The 27435-nt window shown below is 34.2% G+C and overlaps 1 pseudogene; it reads right to left on the bottom strand.

Moving 5' to 3' along the window:
• Positions 1-18510: 18510 nt before the first annotated feature.
• Positions 18511-20114, bottom strand: LOC149158386 (UDP-glycosyltransferase 72B1 pseudogene; annotated as a pseudogene).
• Positions 20115-27435: the final 7321 nt, after the last annotated feature.

Raw genomic sequence — 27435 nt, 5'->3', positions numbered from 1 at the left:
AATGCTGGGTATTTTTATGTAGAAAAAGGATCAAACTTTCACGAAGTATTTTGAGTTCAAAACATTGGTAGAGAAAGAGTTTGGCAAGAAGGTTAAATATATATGGAGTGATAATGGTGGTGATTATGTCTCCAATGAGTTTAAGACCATTTGTGCAGTGGAAGGGATTAAATGAGAGTTGACGACACCTCATAATCCTCAATAGAATGGGGTTGCCGAGAGGAAGAACAAGAGCATAGTAGGGGCAGCAAGGGTGATGTTCCATGATCAGGGCCTACCACTACACTTGTGGGCTAAGGAATGCAACACAACACTTTATGTTCAAAACCGTATCCCACATCGAATACTTGAGATGAAGACACCAGAGGAGGCTTATTCTGGTAAGAGGCAAGATGTTGGTCAATTCAAGATTTTTGGGTCATTGGTTTATTGCCATGTGACCAAAGATGCACAAAAGAAGATTGATCCAACAAAAGAGTTGGGGATCTTTGTGGGGTACACTGATACACCCCACAACTATCGGGTGTACATGACCAGTCAGATGACAGTGGTTCGCAGGGATATCAAGTTTGATGAGGAGAAGGCCATGTGAGTATCCCTTGAGAGGGAGCTTGAGCTACAGCTGGATGAGGAGATTTTAGCTCCTAATGTTGAGGTGCCTTAGATTGATGTGGAGAAGCCACATTTAGAGGTTCATAGAGTGGAGACATCGACTCAGGCAGAGTCTTCCAGAGAGGAAAGAAATCGCACTAGAGAGGCTGACAGATTGTTGGATGATACACGGGAGAATGTGGGAGCACCCTCTTCTCAACACAGATAGAGGAGGTCACCATAGAGGTACACTGGATACATGGCACTTATGGGTGCATGTGTTGTGAAAGAGCCATATTGCTTTCAGGAATCAGTGCAACAACTGGTTTGGGTTTATGTGATTGTGGAGGAGTATGAATCCATAGTTCAAAATAGTGTTTGGGATGTGGTCCTGAGACTCGAGGACAAGTCAATTGTGAGCTCCTGATGGCTTTACAAGGTAAAGCAAGATGCAGATGGTAGTGTGGAGAAGCATAAGGCCAGATTTGTGGCCCGTGGCTTTTCATAGGTAGAGGGGATTGACTATGATGAGACCTTTGCTCCTGTTGCAAGGTACTCATCAGTTAGATCTATTTTGGCACTATCAGCACTAGTGGGTTAGAATATCCATTAGATGGATGTGAACACTACCTTCCTCAATGGCATGATTGAGTAAGAGGTGTACATAGAGTAGCCCGAAGGTTTTAAAACCTTGGACCATGAGTCGCATGTGTGCCGACTCAAGAGAGTGTTGTATGGGTTGAAGCAAGCACCCCGTGCTTGGTACACCAGGATAGATAGCTACTTCACTGGGTTGGGCTTCACAAAGGGTGAAGAGGATGTGAACCTGTATCACATAGTGGTGGAAGGTAAGTAGTTGATCATTGTACTTTATGTAGATGATCTTATACTTATAGGTGATGAGAAGCTCATCAAATTTTGTAAGGAGGAACTTACAAGAGAGTTTGAGATGAAGGACATGGGATTGTGCATCAATTTATTGGCATGGAGGTATTGCAGGGAGATGGGGAGTTATTTGTATCTCAGGGTAAGTATGCGAAACTCATGAGATTCCGCATGGAGAGAAGTAAACCCATGGAGACTCCTCTAGCTGGTAACTGGAGGAAGGAGGATTCTACTTCAGGGGAAGTAGTGGAAGCTACTATTTATAGGCAGCTTATGGGTTCACTCATGTAATTGGTGAACACACGATCGGATATGTGCTATGCAGTTAACCAGCTTAGTCAAGTGATGGTTAGGCCTACCAAGCTGTATTGGAAGGTGAAACAGCATGTATTGAGATACCTCAGAGGCACTACTCAGTTTCAATTATGATACAAATGGATAGAGGGAGTGAAGCTTCAAGGCTTCATCGATGCAGATTGGGAAGGGAGTCCCTCCGACAGGAAGATCACATCAAGAGGGATATTTAGTATTGGTTCAATGACAGTTTTTTGGTACAACAAGAAACAAAGATCGGTTGCACTTAATTCGGCAGAGGCAGAGTACATGGTTGCAAGTCAGGCAGCATGTGAGGATATCTGGATGAGGAAGATCCTGGTTGGTTTGTTTGGTTAACAGATGGATTCGACAGTGATTTATTGTGATAATTAGAGTTGTATCAAACTCTCTGAAAATCCAGTCTTTCATGATCGGTCCAACATATTGATATTCGGTATCATCATCTTAGAGATTGTGTATTGAGGCGGATCATGTTGTTATATTACATTCCCACAAAGGAGAAATATGCTGAAATCTTGACAAAGGCACTGTCAATATGTAAATTCAAGTTTCATAGAGACAAGATCGGGGTAGTTGATGATCCATTTCTTTTTGAGAGGGAGTGATGAAAATGGCAACAAGAAATTCCAGTTTAATTTTTCCTTGAATTAAACTGTGGATTAAATTCGGATTCTATTCTCATAGCAACTTAAAATAGTTAAATTAAGTTTATTAAACTTACTTAACATAGGAAATTCGAGTTGGAAGTCTTTTGGAAGTCATGTATATGTTCTCCCTACTTTGTAGGAGTCTAGTGTGAGCTAATTGTGATTTGTAAAATAGAAGATTCAGTTTAATGAGTTAGTTCAGTTAAATTAGTTCTTAAACTGAGTAAGAGAACTAATAGTGAGTTAACATTCAGTGGTGATACTAATGAAATCCACCAATGCTACTCTAGTTAACTGGATATTTACTCATCAGAAACTCATGCATGTTGATTCTGAGAAAGACCTAGTTGAGACTAGATTGCAGGCACAATGTAATTTTTGTTTTAGATTTTTCTGAATTTCACTGATAGTGCATGCATTTAGGAACTGATCCTTGAGAGATTGTGTTATTTTTAGAGGTTATATTTCCCTTTAAATACAAGCTATCCTTCATAGAAATTACATATTGGAATAGAGACTTGGAGAGCTTTTGAATTGGCTAAGATTTGGCCTTGAGCTAGCTTATGAGTTGGAGATTGAATTTACTGAGTGTTGGGATTGTTCTAGAGAGAAAAAGCATTGTAATTTCATCTTGATTTTCTGGATTAATACAAAACAGATAGTGGGGTTTTGAGCTATGGATTTCCCCGGATATTTATTGTGTTATGTGCCTTTGATTCTCTTCCTCTATTGATTATTGTTTGCTCGATGTTTATGGGCTTTCACTGTAAAGAGTAGAAGTAGATCCTTGTCTCTTGCTTTAGAAAATTGCATTAGCTTGTGAATCTACAAGATTTTCTATAAGTCTCATGAGGACGCTTCTTTTATTATGTCAACCTCATTAAAAATTGAAACAACCTCTTATGAGGATAGTTATTTTACTATGTCAACCTCGTTAAAAAATGAAACAATCTCTTCAGGATAGTTCTTTTACCATTTCAACCTCATTAAAAAATGAAATAGATCCTTATGAAGATAGTTATTTTACGGTGTCAACCTCATTAGAAAATGAAACAACTTTCGATGAGCATAGTTCTTTTCTTGTGCCAAGCTCAATAAAAAATGAAGCAAATCCTCCCTTATTTGAGTTGATCCTTTAAATAGATCTCATAAATATTAATTCAAGTCTTTCTGATCTCGTAAACAAGCCTTCATTTCATCCTCCTATTAGTAGCTTGTAGTCTACTCAGGTGAATGAAACGAAGTTTGGGAGGCATGTGCCCTTGTAGTCATTATGCTAGGGGCATGAAAAGTTATCTCAAACACAATTTTTTTTTTCTATTTCAAGCTCGTTTAAAAATGAAATGAGTCTCAAGAAAAATTTTCCTATGTTTCAAACTTGTGTAAAAATGAAACCTATCTTGAGTCCATTTCGGTTATTATTTTCAAGACTCGTTAAACTCATGAAAATCCTAATCTTCTTTTGCTATATTTTCATGCTCGTAAAACACATATGAAAATGCCGAGTTATTTCTTTCTTTTATTTCTCGCCAATTAAATTGAAATTCAGTAAGATGAGTATATTTTTATCACTTTTCAAACTCGTTAAAACTTACGAAAAATAAAAACCATGAAGTCTTATTTTAACCCCTTTTTAGACTCTTTCAAAATGAAAAGATCGCATAGTACTTTCTTGTTCGAACTCGTAAAAGTAAATGAACAACCATCCACTCAATATAAGTTTACCCGTTTTACGGATTGAGTTAGGACTATTTACGAAAAAATTATACGTTCACTGAATATGGTAAATAGAGTTCACTCTTGTACTATTTTATCATTTTTTGGACCTGAGAGACTAAAACTGATGAAAAAGAACCTGATGGAGTCTACTTATGTTTTTCTTTTGGCTTTCTAAAATTGAAAAACGTCGAGATTTACTTTCTCCGGGCTCATTAAAATTTACTGTAAAACAATTGAATGAGTTTCCTTTTTGTGTCATTTTCAAACTCTTAAAAAAAAAATGCATCAAGTTACTCCTTTACTGCACTCTTAAAAGCAAAACAGTATAGGACCCATTAAGCATAACGGGACCGAACCATTCCTTCTTAGGGTTCGTTAAAAATACTTCAATGGACTCATCTGAAGGATGAGATTACAGTCCAAGCATATGTTATCCTCCTCAAGCTTGTAAAAAAATAAAGAGGTACTTGCCAGTAATGGTTGGGAAAAACTGGGGAAGGTATCCATTTTACATTATCATTTTCAAAAGGTAGCATGTCGCTCTTGAACACGACACTCCATCACACTCATGTCCAGGTTGGGAAATCCATTTTCCTTACAATTAATTGAACCTTATTGAAAGTATTCACGGTTTTGGGTATTATCGTTAAGTCAAATGCTGCCAAGTGATTTTCGTGTCGTTATGTGTTTAAGAGAAGCTCAACCTCAATTCAAAACCCCTTCAAAAATTCTATGTCTTCAATCACATCATCCATCCTTGAGTCAGTCCTTGAAAACTATTTTCAAAACTCAACATTATGTTTCGTGTTGTAGGCTTTCCTATGATAGATCGCTTGCTATCAACTTTAGCTCATTATCTAGGAAGTTTATTTTGAAACCTTCACTACATTGATGCTTGAATGCCTTAATGGCATGTTTCTCACTTTCGACGATGGGTTCTCATCATTGGCCTTCAAGCAAATGATTCTATCAGTGTTCAACTTCAGATCACCTATTCACACCTCATAGATTGTACTAGAAGTATCTTGAGAACCGTTGTCATTATTGGTGGTTTCTCTCACGCTTGTTAATGGTTCACATCATTTACTGGTAATCAAGTGGTTTCTACCATGTTCAACTTCGAGACATTTACTCGCATGGCTAGATTTGTACTATGGATTGAGAGATTGAGATCAAGACCCTAGATCTAGCTTCATCCATCTAGGTTGTGAGGAGTTTTGTATTCATGATTATACAAAAAGTTTTATGTTTGATGGTTGTGTCCATCCTATATCTACTTTGACATTATGTATTTCCATATTGTGCTATAAGACTTTTATGTTCTGAGTATGAAAATGCCTACCTCAAAGATGATTTTTGATATATATTTGCATTGTGTTCCTTGAATGTTCCCTGCAGGTTCCTAACCATTGCCTCTGATTCAATCTTTGGAACGATAAAGCACTTCAATCTTTCAAAATTGTTTTGTAGACTTCGCACTTTAGGGGGAAATTTATTACATGTCAATTTTTTCACCATGGCACTTGATCAGTTTATGGGTCTTTTTACCATCCATGAAAATTTTTGAATCAACTCCCTCAGAAGTCAAACAACCCAAAATATTTTGAATTAGATGAGAAATTTGAGAAAAATAATTGTCACACCTTCTTAAGTTCCACCTGCGTCAATTTCTCTAGAGTTTCTCGCACATGCGTTGAAATTAACTCTAAGAACAATGCAAAGCCACACTCTTTCTACCACTATAAACCCGCGCAAGTGAATTCTAGAAAGTAAAAATAAAAAGTAAATTCTAGAAACATAGTTGGTCTAATATTTCAAATGAAATATTCCAGGTGATGACTATTCTAACTATAACCCTTAGATGATGCATCTCTATCCCTTTTCTCATGGTAACCTAATCCCTCAACGAAGGAGTCCCATCCTCCACGTTTGGATCTGAAACTTCCACCTCTTGGCCTATAAAATGACTAGAAGGTAGAGGGATTAAGGAGGTCTGAAATCAAAGAAGATAAACTTATGTCATCGGTTTGATATTGGAAAGCTTGTCATATTAAAGGCATTTGGGAGGGACCTCACTGCATCAAGGTGAAGGTTGTAAGGCTCGTCTTAATATTTGATTAATACAAATGAACCAGGGAAAATTTTAAGGATGGGAGTTTAAGTTTTGCAACCTTGGCGAATCTTACTAGTCCTTAATATCCAAATTTTAAAATGTTTGATGACAATTTTGTAAAAGTGTTTAGATTTCTAATTATTTTATATTAGACAATATATAATATTAGCAATTTTTAAGGTAAAATAATTTTATACTATAAAATTTGGGCGAAATCTTTTTTAGAAAAATGGAAATTGGCGAATATTTCTTTTGGAAAAATGATGGAATATTAGCCCACATGCGAATATTAGCCCCTAAAATTTTCTCTAAAATGAACATTTTCTCCCATTTATTTGTCTTATTGGGATGATGAATGGTTTACAATTGTTTATAATGTTTATTAAGGAAAATTCAATTCCTAATTTCCTTGATCACTAGGTTAAGTTGTTCAGATTATTATATCACATATGCTTTTGATACTTTTATGGTCGATGTTTTCAAGTCTTATCAAGCATTGAAGAGTTGCATCGAATCACAACAAGGGATCTTCATCGAGCATTTCATGAAAGAGGTAAGAGGCTCATCTATTAGATTTAATTCTTATAATTCAAAAAAGTTTGACTTAGGGAAAGAGTTAGTTCAATTGTCTTTCTTGTTTCTAGTTTCCATCAAGGATTTAGGGAGATCGCTCTTGTCCACAAGAGGGATTGTCCGGTGTAACACATATTAAAAAGTAGAACTCGACCATTGTAATCTTACAGGAAATGCAATTGGACATATAGAGAATGCAAAGCATTGTATGTTTTTGTTGGAAAGGTTGTGAACATATATCTATATCATCCTTGGGGACAACAGGAGGAAAATCTATTTGTTGGAATCCCCAATTGGTACTCTTTCAACAATGGTTTACATCTAAGAGAATCGTAATAGGTAACTTTTGATATCTAGGAACTTAATATAACACCTTTCTCTTAGCGTTATATGGACCCTAAACCTCTAGAATGGTGGTGAATAAAGAGAAAACACATATGCACTTTTTCAACTGCCCGGAACAGATACAAAAAAGACTGTCATCCTTTGCTCTATACTCGAGGTGCGCTACCAAAAATGTATCTGGGGATTCTGCTAGTTGGGAACTACCAAAAGGCTTCCACATGGGCAGGGTTAGTGGAGAAAACACATTGTCGAATGAAAAATTGGGTGTTTCGAACCTTGAATTTCCAAAGCAAGCTTGTCTTGATGAAAGTTGTTCTCTATGCACTTCCAAATGATCAATTATCACTCATGTCCATTGCAAACAATGTCTACCAGTCCCTTAGGATGCTTTGGTCGAATTTCCTTTGGAAGTGGTTGGTTATAACGAATAAATGGGCTTTGATAGGTTGGGACAAAATGATACTACCAAAGTCACACAAAGGTTTAGGACTAAGGGATCCTTATTTTGTCAGTAAATCTTACGCAATGAAGTTATGGTGGTTGTGGGTGCAAGGTGGTTGCCATGTTTGGAAGAGCTTGTGGAGTAGGAAGTATATGTCAGCCAATTCTCAGGTGCAAAGGATGAATATGGACATCCCAATCAATGGTTATGTCATATGGAACTCGGCCTATGAGGCAAGACTAAAGGTTAAAAAACTCTCATTCTAGGAAATACGTGATGGTAAATCGACCTTGTTCTGGGAAGATTCATGACAAAAAAACCCTCCTCTAGCAGATAATAACAATTTCTGTGAGTTAAAAGAATGGACCCTATCTTTAGGCCATTAAAAAGTAGCTGACTTTTGGAGCATGAACCCCCTCTCCCCATGATTGGTGACAGTGGAAAACACAACAAGACTGGGGAAATCCCAATATGATCTTGTCATGGGTGGATTTCCAACACTATCTTCAAGGAATTAGAATACAAAACTCGAAGAAAGGAGACATATTGTGCTAGGGAACATGTCAATCTGGAACATTATCTTTAAAATAAGTGTGCTTAACATCTCTAGAAAATAATCAGGAGGAGTGAAAATTTTGGAAGGATGTTTGTGATTTAAGAGGATGCACAAAAGTGTCAACTTTTCTAGTGGTTAATCGCATGGGGTTGAGTGCTAACATGGGATCAACTGCAAAGGAAGGGATTTTTAGGTCCATCAAGGTGACCTTTTTGTTTACAAGAAGAAGAGAATGTTACTCACCTACTCATATCTTGTGCGTATTGGCAAGAAATTTGGCAATGTGCCTATGTATTATTTAAATGAAAATAACTAAAGGTTGTGGATGTTAATACTTGGTTATTAGATTGGTTTAGTGAGAAATTCAAACATCCATGGGTAATGCCAGCATGGCGTCTATGTATGGTTTTCTCTTTCTAGAATTTATGGAAGGAAAGTAATATGAGTGTGTTTGAAGGGAGAAGTCAACTATCATATATGTTACAAGAATGAATAATGTCAAATTTGTGGGAAACCTTGGTAGTGCATCCACCAGATGAACATGCAAGGAAACGCGATGATGAATTATCGCTTATTCTGCAAAAACTACATCTCAAGGTGGTTATAGGTTTTTTCACTCGAAAAAATTACAGTGAAAGGCAAATTTCTAGATGTTTAGTGCAACCCCCCTTTCCATATTTCGTGATGTTGAGTTTTGATGGAGCCTCACATGGAAACCCTGAAGACGTGAGTATTGGAAGTATATTTTGAGATGATCAATTAAAACTGCTATATTTTGTGCATTTTCATGCAAAGAAACCACGAATAATGTACTGGAGTTTTTGGCACTGGAAAAAGGGCTCCAACTTGTAGTAAGAACATGCTTCTGCCTTCTACAAATGCACGGGGATTCTAAAATCATCGTTAACATATTGCACAAACTTTTTCTGGGTCACCTGCCTGAAAAAGCGATCTCTAGCTAGAATTTGCAAGAGTTAGCAAATAACATTAGGGAGCTTCTATAGTTTTTTGATTATGTTGTCCTAGTTCACATGAAGAGGGAAGCTAATCAGGTAGAGGATACTTTAGCAAAGTGGGCAAGTAGCGGATATGAGGTAATAGTTATGGAGGAAGAATGGGGTGTATGGATGTAGCATGATATCATTCCCACACTACAACAATGGGTAGCACAAGATAGGAAAAGAGTTGTTAGGTTGACCCTCGATAGGGGTGTTTGAATCACAGTAAACCATCATTGACATGGAGAAGGTGGTTTTTCGATGGTTAGGCAACATGAATGAAATAAGTGGCATGTGAGGCATTTTGTTGACTAAGATGGGGGTGACCCTGGGGAGTGTTCCAACCACCCACTTAGTATAAGACCCCCAATGCATGGAGGAGGAAAACCAACATTTAGAATGGGTGTCGTATGTTATTTCATGTGGGGAATTTACTCCACAACATTATGTTACACAATAGTGGTCTCTATAAACATATTTGAACAAGGAGTTGAGGTTTTCGAAGCTGCCATGGATGAGAAAACTTATGGCAGATTGGAGAAAGGGAGGATTTTACCTGACAAGAGATTGATCAACGTTAATGATACGTGAATTATAGGTGATTTTGTACCAGAGAAGCACAGGATGGGGTTAACCACTTGGTGCATGATGAAGGAATGTCAAGGTTCTGTTATGTTTCATGTTTCAACATCGATTCGTTGGCTTCATTATATATAGATACTATTGAGCATGTAGGGTGACGTCAAGCACTAGTATCTGCAAGTTGGTTCCAAACCTTTCTAACTCTTGCAGGGTATGTTATTGAACATGTCTATGGACTAGAATTATTGGTAAATCTCTAGTTTTCCTCTTTTGTCATTGCGATTCACTCATACATAGATTTAATTAGTGCGAAGGACTTTCGAAGAGTACCATTGTATTATGGGTGGCAATATATTGTCCAGATTCATTTTAGAAACATGCAAGTGGATGATGTTTTTATGGTCAAGGATTTTACGAAGTCACACGTTCTCAGTTTCATTTCCTTGGTAATTTCTCGCTTTTTCCAGAGTTGAGATGGTACAACACGGTATATTTAGGTCTAGGGTGGTCATGTAATCATTTTGGGTATTTTAATTGCATGCAATGTCATTTCGGGTTGTGTAGTCGTGTTATAGTACGATATTTCCTAGTTCCTCTTATGTCAAAGGGTTCTTGTTAAGGGTGGCGATTATTTTGGTCAGTCTCCTCTGTTTTTTCCCCACTCTGTTATTCTCATAGTTAGGGTTGTGTGTTATGAAACCAGCTCACAAAAGGATAGATAAACTTCTTAGAAATAAGCCTCTTCGAGGGGGAAACCTCCTTTACATTACACAAATGAACAATTCTTAGATGATACAAATGACAAGACCTCCTTTCTATATATAGGAGTCTAAGGGGTCATAATATAATCAGAGCCACCATTCATCTTAATTTACTCTCCTCATTACTGTTTAATCTCTCAAATTAGATCTTATTCTATCAAGCATTCAAGTGGTCCCCATGATGGATTCCGGTTGGGATTTGAAACGTTGGCAGAAAATGGTTCTTACTGTGGATTCTCCGGTAACTAAGTCAGAAAAAATAATAATGTAAGGGCACAATAATAACAATATTGGGCTTCTATGGAGCACAATAATAAAAATATGGGGATTACATGGGCATAATAATATAATAAGGGGGTTGTACTAATAACAATAAGGGGTTACACTAGTAGTATAGGGACCTAACATGCCCCTCTCCTTCAGAAAGTGTTGTCCTCAATGCTTGAGTAGTTCTTGATGCTTCTGTATAAATTATTATCCTCCCATGTGGAATCTTCAGCGGGTAAGTTCTTCCACTTGATGAGATACTCTAAAATTGATCTATTTCGTAGCTGTCGATTTCTCAGTTCTGTGACTGCTTCAGGTTCCAATATGATTTTTCCTTCCTTGTCAAGTTCTCACAATACTGTTTGAACTGGGATCTTCTGCAACTTTTGAATGAGTTCCCACTCCTTTGGGCATATGGATATCTGTAAGGCCTGATGTTTGGAGGAACACTTCCTGGAATCAAATGAATAGCATGATCATGATCACGAATAGGTGGGAAGCCTTTGGGAGTCTCAAATACCTTGGAATGATTGTCCAAAACGTTTTGGAGATCTGGAGAAATACATGATTTCAATGTGGGATCCTCTAGTGAACATAATTGTGCAATTACACCCCGTTTTTCTTTATTTAGAAGCTTTGTCATGCTATTAGAGTTGATTATCTTTCCTGGTTTCCCTTCGATACCCCTCAATTCAACTTCATTTCCTTCCCAAAAAAATTTCAGGAAAAGTTCTTGAAAATTAAAAGCTATCATACCCAAAGGTTGTAGCCATTGGACTCCTAGTAAAACATCAGCACCACCCATTGGAATTGAAAGAATTGGGCTATTCAATACATATTCTCCCATGGGTAGCTTGATATTATGGCACTTTCCAGAGTAATTTATGGTTCCTCCACTTGCAACCATCACTTGACACTTTGGTGCTGGATATAGGAAGAAATTCAATTCCTTGGCTATCTTACAATGAATAAAATTATGGGTACTGCTCAAATCAATCAACACTATTACCTTTTTCTTATTGATATGTCCTTCTATCTTGATAGTTTGAGGAGTGGTAATTTCTTCCAATTCATTACAAGATATGGTCAGATTCATTTCTTGATGCTTGATGTGATCTTTCACTTCTTGAACATTTTTCTTCTTGATATGTCCTTCTATATTGATAGTGTGAGGAGTGGTAATTCTAGCCAATGCATTACAAGATATGGTCGGATTCATTTATTCTTTCTCGATGTGATCTTTCACTTCTTGAACCTTTTTCTTCTTGGTATGTCCTTCTATCTTGAGATTTTGAGGAGTGGTAATTCTTTCCAATGCTTTACAATATATGATTGGATTAATTTCTTCTTTCTCTGGGGTCGAGTCCTGGCATATATCCTCTTCTGTTGATGCTTCTTGATACTTTTCTTCCTCCTTTTCATACTCTATGTAAAATAATTTCTTCTGAGCACACTTATGACCTTTAGTGCATTTGTTATCACAATTGTAACAAAGCCCTTTTTCTTTGTTTTCTTCCAATTGTTGTGGTGTAAACCTTGTAGGTTTTGGAAGGCTAGGAGAAGAAACACTTCCATAATTATAGTCGTGAGTGGTGGGATTCCTTGTTTCCATAATTTCACTTTCAATTCTTCTTGCCCACCTGAATGCGTTCTCCAATGAATCAAGTTCCCAAAGACGAACCTCATGTTGAATGTTATCCTTTAAAGTACCTATGGAGACAACAATCATTTGCTTCTTTGGAGTATCATTCACCCTTATATTCAATTTTTTAAAGTTCTCAATGTGCTCTGCCATTGAACACTTTCGTTTGAGATTTATCAATTGGCTAAAGAAGGTGTTTCCCTTTGTATCCTCATAATTTGCTATCATTTCCTCTGTGAAAATTGACCACGTAACAAGTGGTTTATGAGAACAAAGCCATTTATACCATAAATATTGATCTAGTTCTAAATATGAAGATGCAATATGTACCTTTTGTAACAGTTGCAACTCATGTAGATCAAAATATTGCTCCATCTGTAGTATCTAATTTACTGGATCCTTGCCATCAAACTTCCTCATATCGCCTTTTCTTGATTTTAGGAGCTCGATCTTGAAATGACTATAACTCTATAATTTCAGCTCTTCCAGTTCTGAAATTGCGAATTGTAGTAGCCCTCTGTGTCCTCTTTCCAATTCCACCAGTCTAATCAAAATTGGATTCTCCAAGAAAGAGTTTTGCACAATCTCCCAAGATGACTTGACTATATACCTTTTTAGAAGAGCGAACTTGTATGAAGTGCCACGTGTCACTGTTTTGACCTTTGGTTCTAAACGATATACATAGGAAACTGCAGTCTGTCCTCTTTTTGTAACTTCTTACGAAATTTCAATCTGATGCTCAGAGAGACAACTATGACGATTTTCCCAAGGTGACCTGTTTGGAATGTAATTCAGGGGTCTACAAAAACCCTAACTTCTCTTAGACTATATCTCTGAAACTATAGTGAGACAAGATCGAAAATTTAGAGCAGAGATTTAGACCGATTTCTTCTCAAAAGGGTTTTTGTTTTACTTCTGAAACTTCATAGCGAAAGAGTTATAGTGAAAATCCCAGGATGACCTATTTTAGTTGAAATTCTGGAGCTTGCAAAAACCCTAATTTCCTCAGATCATATCTTTGAAAATATAGCGAGAAAAACTCTAAAATTTGGACCCAAGGTTCAGACCTATCTCTTCTCAAATGGGTTATTTTTTTAGCATCTGAAACTTCATAGTGAAAACATTATAGCGAAAATGCCACAATGACCTATTTAGGAGCAGCAAAAACCTAGAATTCAAAGCTCTACCAAATGTTATGGTACTAGCTCACATAAGACAGAAAAGATAGATGAACGCCTTATAAATCAGCCTCTTCGAGGGGGCAAACTCCTTTACATTACGCAAACAAACAATTCTTGCATGATACAAATGTCTATACCTCCTTTCTATAAATAGGAGTCTAAGGGGTCATAATATAATCAGAGCTGACATAACAATACTAATGTAAGGGCACAATAATAACAATAGCAGGCTTCTATGGGGCACAATAATAACAATATGGGGACTACATGGGCACAACAATATAATAAGGGGGTTGTACTAATAACAATAAGGGGTTACACTAGTAGTATAGGGACCTAACATTGTGGGGTTATGAGAGGCCACCAAATGTATTTTGTGTGCTTTATACATAACTCAACCTCTGTTCCTTCTTTCGAGTTGGTGGTGGTACTTTTGTCGACCGATTTACAATCCTTAGAACCTTAGAGCTTATCTTTCAATTGTCCAGTCTTGGTTGTTAGGGTTTCTGTATAGTGGTTCATGTTCGATTTGGTTTTAACACTGTCAAGTTTTGAATTGAGCGGTTGGTGGTTATATCGTGTTTAGAGGGGAAATTGTTTGTGGTTCTTAGTTTTACTTGGCCTTAAGTCCTGTTTGATTGGAATATTCATGGTTGTAGGTATGTCGATGATGTTTACACTACCTCTTTCTCCTCACTATTTGTGTTTGGTATTTGGGGAATCAAGGGTTTTTGTCTGAACGACCCGACCCTGCTGTCCTAAGTAAATTTCGTTGTGGGTTGTCTCGAGTCTAGTTGGTCAAATTTTAATGCAGGTTCTTATGTTCGATGACACTGCAAAAGCAACTCATTAACAGAAGAGGAGGATTATCTGCATCATCCTCCTCTAGACAACACCATCTCTTTGGTTGGAAGTCATTGGAAAATGTTTATGATGTTGTGCCCCTAGAAGTTTGACAGGAAATACGATCCCTGGAGGCATGAAAATTTGGTGAAAAATTATATCATTTAGATTCTGAGGTTTGTGAATGAAAAATAGAGTGGATACCAGAGTAAGGAAAATGGAGAAAGCATCAATTATACTTCTTCCATTCAATATTCTCTCACAGACTGATGACATCTCTAGTTCATATGATGTTGCAGGATAAGTAGGTTGATAATAATAAGTTGTTTGTGGGTCAAGAGGACCTCAAGCATATAATGTGGGATATTTGATACGATCTGGATGACATCGTGGTTCGAAAAACAAAATCAAGCGCTACATTAACTGAGACTCAGACATAGAATCCACAACGCCTCAGAATGGTGAAACGATCATTAATGCCACACCAGTCAATATGGTTAGTGGAAATTCATCTCCAGATCATCTAGTGATGATGCTTGATGAATGATTTGTCTCCCGTTTCTATTACACTATCCTGTTTTGTTTTAGGTTGTTATGTTTTCTGGTTCTTTGTTATGTTTGTTTTCCAGTCCAGTAATATGTATGTTTTTTTCATGGTTAATGTGGGTGTTACTTCTGTTGGCAAGTACTCTTGGTTTTGTTGATAGTCGGGGCCTCTGTTACTCTTGGTTATATGTGGATATGGACTTTTTTTTTGTTGACAAAGTCAATAATATGCCACAATGCAAACCAATTGTAAATTTTGTTTTTTTAATATCAATAGAAATTAGAATCGGCTATTACAAAAAAAAGTCTTATATTTCATTCAAAATATTAAAGTCATGTTTAATTAAATTTTGATTTAAATATATGTTTTAAGAAATATTATTGACTTGGAGTTTTTATATTAGAGTAATAATAATAATATAGTAAAGTTATAGTGAAATTAGATATTAAATTAGTGGATGAGATTATTTTTTTTAATAAAGGATGTCTCTTCAAATAAGGATTTGATTGTTGGGAAAAAAATTGTCTCATGATGATTTGATTGTTATTGTGTGTTGTGAGTTTAGCTTAAATAGTCTCCTTTCCTTTCTTCTTTACCTAGGATGATTCTTGAAAAAATACATATTAGAAAAAAAATACATGCTCTCTGGAATTAAACTTACTCGAACATAATAATGAACTAATTTATAAATTCCTATTTATAATTAATAAATAATATATATGACGAATAATTTTTTTTTTTTTTTTTTTTTATAAAAATGTTTTTCTTAATTACACAATATTAATAAATTATTTTAAATGGTATGTTATTTAAATAATAATGATAAATTAGTTTACTAATCTATATTTATAATTAATAATTCATAATAAATTTACTCATCTATATTTATGATTAGTAATTACTAATATTTTTTTAAATATTTATTATAATTTAATTATTAATTGTTAGTGAAATAATTATTATTGGTTAGCTATAAATGTAAATTAACTTGTTATTAATTTTAAAATAATTTAATAGTGGACTATAAATTTAATCTTATTATTATTTTAAAATAAGCTCTTATTATTATTTAAAATAATTTAGTGATACTTTAGCTTCCAAATATGTTTGGGGTTAATTAGATAAAGTCAAACATTTAATTTAACATAATCGCATTTTCAATAAATAAATATTTTTGGCAACTAAACTAAATTAAATTAAATTAAATTAAATTAAAATAAAAAACAAAATATTAAATCTAACCATTAAAAATGGGGTAAGGGAACGTCATTCTCCATTTGTAAAAAATAAAATATTCCAACAGGAAACATTTTCAATAAATAAATATTTTTCGCAACTAAATTAAATTAAAATAAAATAAAAAACAAAATATTAAATCTAAGCATTAAAAATGGGGTAAGGGAACGTCGTTCTCCATTTGTAAAAGTAAAATATTCCATTGGGAAAGTAATTATATATTTTCAAACTGCCATTTTCTCAGAGACTAAATGGCTCGTCAGCCTTTGGTTTTCAGACTGCAAGTAAATATTCAGTCAGCCTTTCTCATAATTCTAATGATGCATTTTCCTTTTAGTACATGACCGTGCAACAGGCAAGTTTGGTCGGTGGTGGTAAATAATTGAATCACCTTCCAAAAGGAATTCCCATGGTAATTTCGTGGCTCCTACTTATTCCATTGGAAATGCTTCAAATAGCCCTCGGGGTTACTAGGCTCTTGGTGTTCCTGTTTTGACAAAAAAAAATCTTGGGGTTTAATGAATATGGAGGTCTGGTCCAATTTGGAGTAGATTTGTAAGGATGCCTCTACCCTAATACAAACGAATGATGTATCTGTTGCTCCAGGGCAGATTTGCACACAAAAATTGAGCGAAATAACTGTAATTGCCCCATGAATGAAGTGTTGATGCCAAGCATATGGATCAGGACATTTCAGAAGTGAACCAGAAAACACCTTTCTTTGTTGAAAATAATTGCCTACAGGGAGCAATTGGTGTTCTGAGAGATCATTTGGAAGCCCTTGCTGATGCAAGCACATATGAGGAAGTGCAGGCTGATAGTGAGATATTGAAAATCATATGAGGAAGTGCAGGCAAAGTGCATATTGAAAATCTTTCCCCCTTGGTTCTCAATAACGTGTTTGAAGAGTAAGGTATGAATCTGAACCCCCGGTACACTGAAATCCCTGCTGACAGGAACGCGCATTTGGGCATCTTTCGAGATCAAGGTAATGAAGTTACTCAAGCCCTTATGTTAGGGTTTGCATTCAAACAAGTTCATAAAGCTTGACATAGCAAATGAAGAAAGGGTATCCAAAATTCTGATGTATCAAAGTTCTGTTTACAGTTGGAACGCCCCCCAATCTAGAGGACGAAGATGATACAGTTGCCATATGTGATAGAGCCTTGAGTATGTGTGATCTCCCTACCAATCACAATATTGGTATGCAAAATCTGAGCAGTTAGGTAAAGAGAATGGTAATACAAACCAGAGATATCAACTTCATGCCAATTTTTCAATCCATTGGGAAACTATGGACGTAGTTTTAAATGATCCACAATCCCAAAAATTGCAACAGCAAAGATCACTTGGAGTAGAGCATAAATGCATTAAGAACCATAAATATCATGAGAAGGAAAGGATTGTAAAACATGGACTGTGATTGGTTTAACATGGTGGAAGTTTTCAATGCTAAAATTCAAGAAACAGAGGGGCTTGAAACTCAAAATCTTGATACAGGATTAGAGGAGGAGCTGCAGATTGTTACTCATGGTTCAAAAGTATTTGCTAGTATTTTTTTTAGTACAAAGACAAATATTTCATAAAATAAAGAATAAAATATCAAATTCAGAAATTTCAAAAGATACGGAGAACATTCAAAGGGTTCAGGAACAGACTCTGCGACCCATCCTTCCATCTTTGAAATAAAAATCCACGTGTTCAAATCCTCTACAATCAAAGACTATAAGCGAGCAAACCCCTGAGATTTACTATGTTTAATATTGGATGGCTGTCACTGTCCTGAAATCATCAATATGATTCAGCTTCTGCTACAGAATTTACACTCTAAAAACAAACAGTGATGTCAAGTATATGCCTTAACAAGTAACAGAAACTAGAAAATTTAATTCCAAGCATGGTTTACACTAACCAGAGCAGGGGATATTGAAAAAAGCTGGTTTTAAAACAAACCGGGAATGATGAGTACATTGCTAAGCCAAAATATATATACGTGACAAACAATCATATAAAAATGGAAAACTAGTCATAATATGAAATATGAAAACATAAAAAAACAGCATAGCACCACTGATTTGCCACGTGTTCACAGCTCGCTCCGTGTGTGGCCTTTATGTGGTGGCGTGAAACATTTTTTCCCTCCATTTCCATTTTTTAAATCTAATCTAAGTGAAATAAAACTACCATAATATGAAAGGCAAACATTTGAATGGATGATAACCATCAACATACAGAATTCCTATCTAGAGGTTGTTCGTCGCGAATGGAAGTCATGTTTTGGGTGCTGTGGCTCATGAGTTTGCTGCGTTCATTGCCCACTCAGACACTGCAGCGGCCATGGCTTTGTACGAAGAACCCCCTTCTTTCAACGCACTCACGGCCGCCTCCTTCAATTCTTTCACTCTCGCCCTTACCCTCATCCCGCCTTCTCCTTCCATCAACTCCCTAACAACTCTCTCCACTCCTCCTCTCTTTACGAAATCATCGCTTTCCATCTTTGCTGGGATTCCCACTTTAAACTCATCAACCAATAGAAGCCTGTTCATCCTCTGTTCGGCAAAGAGAGGCCAACAGATCATGGGCACTCCATGTGAGATGCTCTCCAGTGCAGAATTCCAGCCACAGTGAGAAAGGAAACCGCCGGTGGATGGGTGAGAGAGAACAGGAATCTGAGGCGCCCATGAAGCAACAACAAGTCCTCGGTCTCGGGTTCGACTCTCGAATCCCTCGGGTAACAGTTGGGAAAGCTCTGTTTCCTCGATGGACAGAAAGCTGCTGGACGGACTGCGCAGCACCCACAGGAAGCGATGTTGACTTGCTTCCAATCCCATGGCGAGTTCGGTCACCTGAGCCCTTGGGAGAGCGGTTCCGCTTCCGAAGGAAACGAAGAGAACCGACGAAGGCGGCTGCTTATCTAACCACTTGAGGCAATCCGCCCCTCCATCTTCGACAGGCTTGTCATTGTGTTCAAGTGGAAACGATGATATGACCGGCCCAACTGGATAAAAGCGGGGCATTCGATCGATATCCGTCGGATTACATATCTTTCCTGCCACCAGCGCTTTGATAGCTTCAGGCTCCAGTTCCTCGAAGGTGTTGATCAAAATGCCCGTCGCTTCCCACAGACGCGAGGAATGGCGGTAAACCCAGTCAAAGACTTCGTCAGACCTGTCCTGAAGGGGAGTCATCATATCTCTGCCAGGGATCGGCAGAGTGCCCGGTACCTCTATTGGGAAATCCATGTCTTTAAACGAAATTGGAATCTCCGAGACGAGCTTTGGAAGAGATAACAGGACTGAAAGCAGAGACGCAGAGGAAGTGAAGAATACGTATGTGGGTATGCGGAGCTCGGCGGCCACATCGAGCATAGTGGAGCAGAAAAAATCAGTGATGAAAGCAGAGATGGGAGAGGCAGAGTGCACGAGGGATCTGAGAGCATTTTCCACTGATCCTTTGGATTTTTCAAAAAGCTTAGATAAGTAAGTTTCGATTTTCATATGTTGTGCGCCTTCGATCTCCTCCCTCGGCAACTGGATGAAATTGATGTCGAGACCGGAGGACGCCATGGACTTGGAATAAGCATCCATGAGGCTAGGGGAGAACATCCATTTGCAGGTGATAAGGGTGATGGAGAGTCCATGGGTGGCGGAGAGGTGCCTGGTGAGCTCTGCGACAGGGATAAGATGGCCCATTCCCGCGCCGGGAAAAATAGCTACGTGAGGCTTTGGGGTTCCCATGGCTGTTCAGTGTAAATGACTGTAGGCAATAGGGAGGAAAATGATATTTGGGTATTAGGACTCCGGACATATCATTTTATTGTGCCCGTCCAACATGTCAATGGACCACAACTTCCATTCTATGCTCAGCAGAAAGTAGAAACCAATACTAAGTTCTAACCAGGTGAGGAGCAAACCAATACTACGTAAATGACGTCATAGCTTCCGTAAGTCTTACGTGGGATGAGATTCTAAGTTCTAACCCGGGTGAGAGTAAAAGATCAGAAACCAATAGTTACCTAAATGACTCTTGCTTCCGTAACCATTACGTGGGATGAGATTCTGAGTTCTAACACGGGTGACAGTAAAATAACAGACACCAATAGTTACCTAAATGACTCTTTCCACCGTATCGGTGAGGAGCAAACCAATACCACGTAAATGACGGTCATAGCTCCGTAAGTATTAAGTGGGATGAGATTTTAAGTTTTAAGTGAATTATTTGAAAATCACGAGAAATTAGTCAGATACTATTACCTCTCATGGAAATGGTCATAGATGAATGACTTAACTCAATTGAATCTCTCTAATAAAGAACTTATCATGGAGTAGCTTATTAGAATTGAAATAATCTCAAATCCCTAGGAAATAGTGGGTGAGGAGCCACTTGGCACTGATATAAGTTTTTAAATTTATTAAAAGTAATTCCATTTTTTGCTAAATAAAATTTGCTTATATATAAATGAATGTTATAAATAATAATGTGGAACTTATCATGGAGAAACTTATTAGAATCAGAATAATCTCAAATCCCTAGGAAATTGGTGGGCGAGAGCCTGACAGAATCTAAATTTTTTTAATTTACTAAAAGTTGTTGCAACCTAACAAACTCTTAAATACACTACAACCGTTTATAATCATTAAGACTAAGCATATTCTCTTGAGAATCAATCTACACCCTTAATTAAAAAATTAAAAGAAGTCAACCAATCCTCATCTACCTTAAGTTGAAATAAAAACCTTGGGCAAAAAACTAAGATAAAAAATTGTTAAGATAACAGTGTAACTCTTACAGCTTTCATAAATAAACTAAGATCAAAGGGCCAGGATTTGCTAATTTATAACTCTTAATGTCTTAATGTTTTGAGTGTAGTCATTTTTTTTAAATTGGTATTTTTTAAAACATAAATTTGACGTATTTTTATGTAGTTCAAGAAATGTTATATATATATATATATATATATATATATCAAAAAATCACAATTTTATTGAAAAATTATCATTCATTTTAACTTAACCATTTTTTTAATAATAAACCAAATTTAAAAAAAGTAATATATTAGAAGTTATTTACAAATTAATTTTTCTTATCTTTTTAGGAAATAGCTTTATCAATTTTTAATAAAACAATATACATAAATCACTGATGTTATGTAAGCAACTATTAACAATGTTGAATTATGGAAAATGGAAATAATAAGAATGTAGCCAATTATAAATAGTTTATAGTTTCAAGAAGCAAACATTTGGGGTAAGCAAACATTTTATATAGGATGAAAATTCAAGTATTGTATCTAATGTTGAATAATTTTTATGTGCTTATATTGAGAGAGAATGTGTGTTTTGGGGGTGAGAAGAAGAGACAAGGGGAGATAGAGATACAGATTAGGAGGAGAGGTAAGAAGAGAGAGCAAAGACATCCAGGGAGGAAGAGATCCAGAGTTAAGATGGATGGATCTATGGTGGTTTATATTACAACCAAGTCTAAAAAAGATGTGTGATCAGTAGATCCAGAGTTAAGATAAATGGATCTAAAGTGTTTATATTATAACCAAGTCTAAAAAAGATATGTATGCTCACTTCTTTGTTAATATTACAACCTAGTCTAAAAAAAAGTGTGAAGTAACATAGTTTTATATTAATTACACAATAAAGATGGTGTATATTAAAATTGAGATTCATGAATTTTCAGTTCTTAAAAAAAACATTATCAAAAATATAGATTTGATAGGATAAAAATTTTCTTCCTATCATACAAAATCTAATGGATAAAATCAAAAAATTTACAACCGTTTTTCAACTTCAAGATCTGTTATAAATATTGACATCCAATTATCCAATCAATACAGTCAATACAGTGTAGAATTCCAAAATATTATTGAGATTTTCAAAAATGTCTCTTTGTATTGAGTTATTTCATTTCTCTCTCTTCCATGCTCAATTCACCGTTTCATTACTCCTTCCATCTTCTCCATTGTTGTGTGAGGTGACATTGGATCCGAAATTATGTGTTCTCCATTGTTGTGTGAGGTGACATTGGATCCGAAATTATGTGTTTAGAAAATGTCAAGCCTGTGTCAGGCGATCACTGCAAGAGACGTAGAAACAAAAGTATTACAATGCTATAGTGGATACATATACAACGTATTAGAGCCATGCACATTTATTATGTATTAAATTCAGCTCGCAGTTCCCGTTTGGGTATTTAGACTATAGTGAGGCATTTGGATCTGACAGGGCTTATTCCCTCGACTTCTGCATTGTCTACTGCAATGGAGGAAGAGCCGGGTACGGAAGCCTACAGATAGGGACAGTGGGATTGTGAAGGAAAGTGTTCATACATGACAATGCAATTCACATTGTGAAATGGCTTTTAGATTTAGGTTAAAAGCTTTCTTTTCTTTAGCATATGTATCAATTTTGTCCATATTAAAAAGTCCTCAAACACCACAGTTTTGTGCAATCTACCTGCGACGTGACATGGATATCAATGGATCACTGTAGGCATGAATCGAAGTTCTCTTTAATTAATGTGATACCCATCTATCCAGTGCATTCCAGACAATTATGCAAAGAGAATGAGCAGCTATCTAGCATGAGAGCGTTTCATTCATTAGGGCTATACGTTAATGGGGAAGAAGGAACCATGTGTTTTCTAGCTAGGTGATAAATTAGAAATGGCAAAAGTAAATGAAAAATAATTCTGTTAAAAGAAAAATGGCAGATGGTTTTTAGTTTCTTTTTCATGAAATATGATTTTAGTTATTTTGCATCAATTTCACTTTTATTGGGCATATTCATATTCAATTTTCTGTAAAGTTAGAAAGAATCTTACATATCTATAAGTTAAGTTATTTATTTTTGCTAAGTTTGTTCTATAATCCTTGATCTATATGTTTTCTGTAAATATATATTATTTTAACAACTTTATGCCATAAAGAGCAATATTAAAAATAATTTTAACTTATTACATTATTCACATATTATTTTAACAACTTTATGCCATAAAGAGCAATATTAAAAATAATTTTAACTTATTACATTATTCACATTTTTCCAAGAATTGAACTGGTGTTAAGAAAAGTTCACTAATTGTATATCGCATAACTGGAAAGCCTTATTAGAAGAGGAATTGTTTATAATTTTGGAGAAGAGGATTTGTCTATAATTTTAGAGAATTTTTTCTTGAAAGATGTATGAGGGAGATTGAAAGAGATGAAAAAAAAAATAAAAGGATTTCAAGTGGAGTGACTTATTTATACTCAGAGGTTTAATACTTAATAGCTAATTAGAACAATGAGATTATTGGGTTCCTCTCAATAAGTGGAACTATTGCTAAATAATTACTTTAATATGCATAAAGATTAACATCAAAAAGTTGTAATACAACAACTTGAAGTGGATTAAATTCTTTAAGATATAAATTCTATAAACATTGAAGTTTGATAAGAATTTAACGAACTTTGAATTTAGTATTTATCAACCATTGATACTAATTAATTTTTTTATCTATAAATTTTAGAAATATAAAAACAAATTTACATATATAAAAAATTTGAAATGCAAATTTATTAATAGTTAATGAATTTTTAATAATTGAGATGGATCAATAAAAATAAACTGAAATCTTTCAAATGCAAATTTGTCAATACCAGAGATAGATCTTACAATCAGTTTTTGCAAAAAGTTGTGTAAGCAATTTCACTTCTAAAGCACACAGTAAGGAGAAAGTGAATTTTATCTAGAGGAAAGTGAATTTGGTTTATAGATAAATTAATTGTAAAATTTAAATATTTTATCTAAATTTCCAATTCTATTGAATTTTTCAAATTTTCATATACAACAAACCTAGATAATAGTAATTAAAATAAGGATAAACACCTTCATTTTTTATTAACATCTTTTTAATTGTAATTAATCTTTTTTTATCTCAATCTAATTGGCAACCTGAATGTTAATTAGCATTTCTACGAAAACAAACTCTACACTTAATTTTGACGAACCCTACAACAGACCAAACCACGATGAAAACTTTTCAAATTGTATGCCTTTTGATCATTCATATTATTTTATTTTATTTTTGTTTTTTTTAAATGGTAAACATCTTTCCGTAAAAAAAAAATATCAATCCCTTAATAAATTGAAATAGTTTAGTACATACTAATAGTGGAGACAGCACATCAAGTCGTGACTCTTTCATAATCACATGAAGAGTTGGAAATTTGTAGAACACATTGAAAGTCACATATGATATAACAATTATATAATATAATATGATATTCATAATATATATTATAATATTTATATTTTATTTATTAATAATATAACTACTCAGACACATAAAAGTTATTTTTATTTATTTATTTTGATAATATAATTAATAATATATTTTTTTATGTATTTATTAATTATATTTATTAATGTGGTAATGTTGTTGTGGTAATTTTAAAAATAGATAAAGTCACTAGAAATAACTAGAAATAAAAAGAAATTTTATATTTTCAGGATGTAAAATTATTTATATTTAAAAAAATATTTTAATATATAATTTATTTAATTTTTAATATAAAATTAGCATGTTGTATATAAAATATATTAGTATTAATAATAAATTTAACTTAATTCATAAATAAAACATTTCAATACATAAGTAATATAAGAAACAAAATAATGTGGTTTTTAAATTAATTAATTAATTTTATATATATATATATATATATATATATATATATATATATATATATATATATATATATATAATTATGGTTAAAATATTTAAAGTAGTTCCACTATTTTATTTTAGGTCATTTTTTACTTAAAAGATTTGATGGTTTTTGGTCTTTACTAGATTTGTGATTAAGATGGATCTATATTAATAATATTACATTAACTAATATAATCATAAGAAATATATGGTTGATAAATGTCCATAGACATCAATTTATGGTAAAAATCAAGACACTTACTTCATAATACATCTCATATAATTAAAATTAAAAAAATCATAAAATCACAAAAATTCTAAACAAGAAAAACATTAATATTACTTTCATCCCTAAACATTATTAGAACACAAAGGACTATATTCAATTCTTGTTCTTGTGGGAATGAATACATAGGTGAAATTAGTAAGTCAGTTAACATAAGATTAAAAGAACACATAACTGATAGCTAGAAATAGGTTGGGAAAATGTGCCTTAGCTGAAGAGGCATGCTCCTCTTCTCACTATATTTGTATAAAAAATGTAGAGCTAATTCATAAAAATTACCACTATTTAAAGAGAAGAATAAAAAAAGTTGAAGATAAATCTCAACCTTCTATATGTATATATTTCTAAAAATATCCTAAAATATTTTGTAAAAATTAAATCTCTGTTATTTATTTAATAATTATTAATAACTAAATTAAAAATATAAATCTTTATTCTAAAATAATCCTACTCATTTACATAAATATAATATAAATTAAAATTTATATAATATAAAATAAAATATATTAATATATTTTAAAAATGAAATACTTATTAATTTAATCATATGAAATAATAACTAAAAATGTTAATATGTGCACACTATTATTGATTTAGTATTATAAAATGATTACAAATAGAAATTATTATTTACACTAATTGTAATAATATTAAAAATGTAAAGTTGCATTGATAATGCATATGACTATTAAATATGTTAAGTCGAATTCTGAGCGTATGATACTTTATAAAATGATTACAAATATAAATTATTATTTACAGTAATGGTAATAATATTAAAAATGTAAAGTTGCATTCATAATATATATACTAATATGGGAAGTCGAATTCTAAGCGTATGATACTTACTTATATATATATTTTTTTTATAGAAAATGTTAATTTAGGTGAGTTAGAAATTAAATAAAAAGAAGAATGATTTATTTTATAATGAGATATTTATCGTTAAAATTATGTTAGGGCTTGGTCAAGGTTGGACACCTTTTGTGATGTTTAATTTTTCCAAAGTGGCTTCTATTTTTTAGCCTTTCCCCATGAGGGAACCAGAAACTTTGTAGAGACTAAACCCTACTCGAACCAATTTGTCTACATTTAAAAATTATTTATAACCTTTTTAGTTTTTAATTTAATTAAACTAAAATTTCATGTTGGCAAGTATCATTGATTTTTTATTACAGACACAACTATATATTCTTTATAATAATAATAATAATAATAATAATAATAAAGTAGCTATAATTAAGTTAATTATTATTATGTTTTTTAATCTATGTTGGTAATGTGAGATGTATCATGAGACAAGTGTTTTGATGTCTATTTTGGATGGAAACCTATCAACATTTATCAACCATTTAATTTATTTGAACAACATATTAATCATAAAGTTGTAATACAAAGACAAATGTAAAACACATAGGGAATTAAACAATAGTTGACTGTATAACTTGGGAACTACCCAACATAAATTTAATCATAAAATGAAATATTTGTAATACATAAAAGTTTTATAATATGATATAGAAATAAAATTATTAAATTAAACATATATACTAGAGGAAACTTGGGAACTACCCAACATAAATTTAATCATAAAATGAAATATTTGTAATATATAAATTTTTTACAATATGATATAGAAATAAAATTATTAAATTGAACATATATATTCCTAGAGGAACCTATCAGCCTGCCTGACCATAAACCTCTGGGGTTTACGACTTATCTAAACTGGGTCATAACCGGGGGATTTGAACCTTGGATCTCTTAGTTTTCATAGATTTCACATTACTTTGATCAACAATTGAAATGCTCCCCTAGGAAAGATCATAAAATATTTTTTGATACTCTAGTCAATATTAATTTACAGTTATTCAAATTTTTAATGATGTATAACATTTCCTTGATGGTGGTGTTCTCACGGTAACCAGAACCCGATAGGAGGCATAACCAAAATGTGGACCTCTCTCAGCATTGGTTTTTCAACAAAAGTTATAATTGAGTCTTGACATGTTGGTCTTATGTTTGGTTAATGGGGTGGTGGCCCTCAGTGATAGAGACTTTCTCTACACCCAACTCTGCATGCCCCTCGTGTGGCAATCCAACAGCTCTCGAACCTTACTCCACCTACCCATATGTGATCGACTTAAATTCGAGCAGGTGGGAGGATGTGGTTATGTGTACGACA

This window comes from Pinus tabuliformis, chromosome 5_2 (genome assembly GCF_031772625.1).
Source record: "Pinus tabuliformis cultivar Carrire ecotype Pingquan chromosome 5_2, CPIR1, whole genome shotgun sequence".
Taxonomy (NCBI): domain Eukaryota; kingdom Viridiplantae; phylum Streptophyta; class Pinopsida; order Pinales; family Pinaceae; genus Pinus; species Pinus tabuliformis.
The sequence above is the reverse complement of the archived record's forward strand: the minus strand, read 5'-3'. Positions and strand labels throughout refer to the sequence as shown.